Source organism: Bison bison, unplaced genomic scaffold, assembly GCF_000754665.1.
Source record: "Bison bison bison isolate TAMUID 2011002044 unplaced genomic scaffold, Bison_UMD1.0 scf7180017864358, whole genome shotgun sequence".
In the NCBI taxonomy this organism is placed as follows: Eukaryota; Metazoa; Chordata; class Mammalia; order Artiodactyla; family Bovidae; genus Bison; species Bison bison.
In genome coordinates, this window is record NW_011494930.1 from 900449 (window position 1) to 902010 (window position 1562).

Sequence of the window (1562 nt, forward strand, 5' to 3'; positions counted from 1 at the left end):
GGGTGGGCGGTGGGGGGGGTGGGGCCAGGGTGCAGATTTGTGATTATAATCACAGTCCTCAGATGGCCATAGATTACCTTAGAGCACAGCCAAAGTAAGGCACTGTATTATAGATGATTATATTCATATGATGACATGGAGAACCTGTAAGTGGAGGTTCTGAAGTACAAGAAAATTAAAATCTGGTGGGTCATCAGGAAAAGTGTGCCTAGTTTACAAGGCTTTTTTTTAGAAAGGGCAAAGAGATCCTGAAACTCAAACATTATTAATGTCATAGCACATCTACTTCTCTTCATATTTGAGTAACTCATTTTGACCTCTCAAAATATAAGGACATCAAGATCTCAAGATATGAAGTCAAAGCTGACATCTAAATTTTGATTTTATGGCATAGTTTTGAAAGTAGTATCGTGAAACATAATTCCAGGACCACTACATACCTGCCCTGGAAACTTAAATTATTTTTTCTTCATGCTTATTGAGATATAATTGACATGTAACACTGTATAAGTGTAAAGTGCAAAGCATAGTGCTTTGATTTGTGTACATCATAAAATAATTACTACAATAAGTTTCAGTTCAGTTCAGTCACTGAGTTGTATCCGACTCTTAGCGACCCAATGAATTGCAGCACACCAGGCCTCCCTGTCCATCACCAACTCCCGGAGTCCACCCAAACCCATGTCCATCGAGTCGGTGATGCCATCCAACCATCTAATCCTCTGTCATCCCCTTCTCCTCCTGCCTTCAATCTTTCCCAGCATCAGGGTCTTTTCAAATGAGTCAGCTCTTCACATCAGGTGGCCAAAGTATTGGAGTTTCAGCTTCAGCATCAGTCCTACCAGTGAACACCCAGGACTGATCTCCTTTAGGATGGACTGGTTAGATCTCCTTGCAGTCCAAGGGACTCTCAACAGTCTTCTCCAACACCACAGTTCAAAAGCATCAATTCTTTGGCACTCAGCTTTCTTCACAGTCCAACTCTCATATCCATACATTACCATTGGAAAAGCCATAGCCTTGACTAGATGGACCTTTGTTGACAAAATAATGTCTCTGCTTTTTAATATGCTGTCTAGGTTGATCATAACTTTCCTTCCAAGGAGTAATTGTCTTTCAATTTCATTGCTGCAATCACCATCTACAGTGATTTTGGAACCAATACAAATAAAGTGAGCCACTGTTTCCACTGTTTCCCCATCTATTTCCCATGAAGTGATAGGACTGGATGCTACGATCTTAGTTTTCTGAATGTTGAGCTTTAGGCCAACTTTTTCACTCTCCTCTTTCACTTTCATCAAGAGGCTTTTTAGTTCCTCTTCAATTTCTGCCTTAAGGGTGGTGTCATCTGCATTTCTGAGGTTATTGATATTTCTCCCAGCAATCTTGATTCCAGCTTGCGCTTCCTCCAGTCCAGCGTTTCTCATGATGTATTCTGTATATAAGTTAAATAAACAGGGTGACAATATACAGCCTTGACGAACTCCTTTTCCTATTTGGAACCAGTCTGTTGTTCCATGTCCAGTTCTAACTGTTGCTTCCTGACCTGTATACAAATTTCT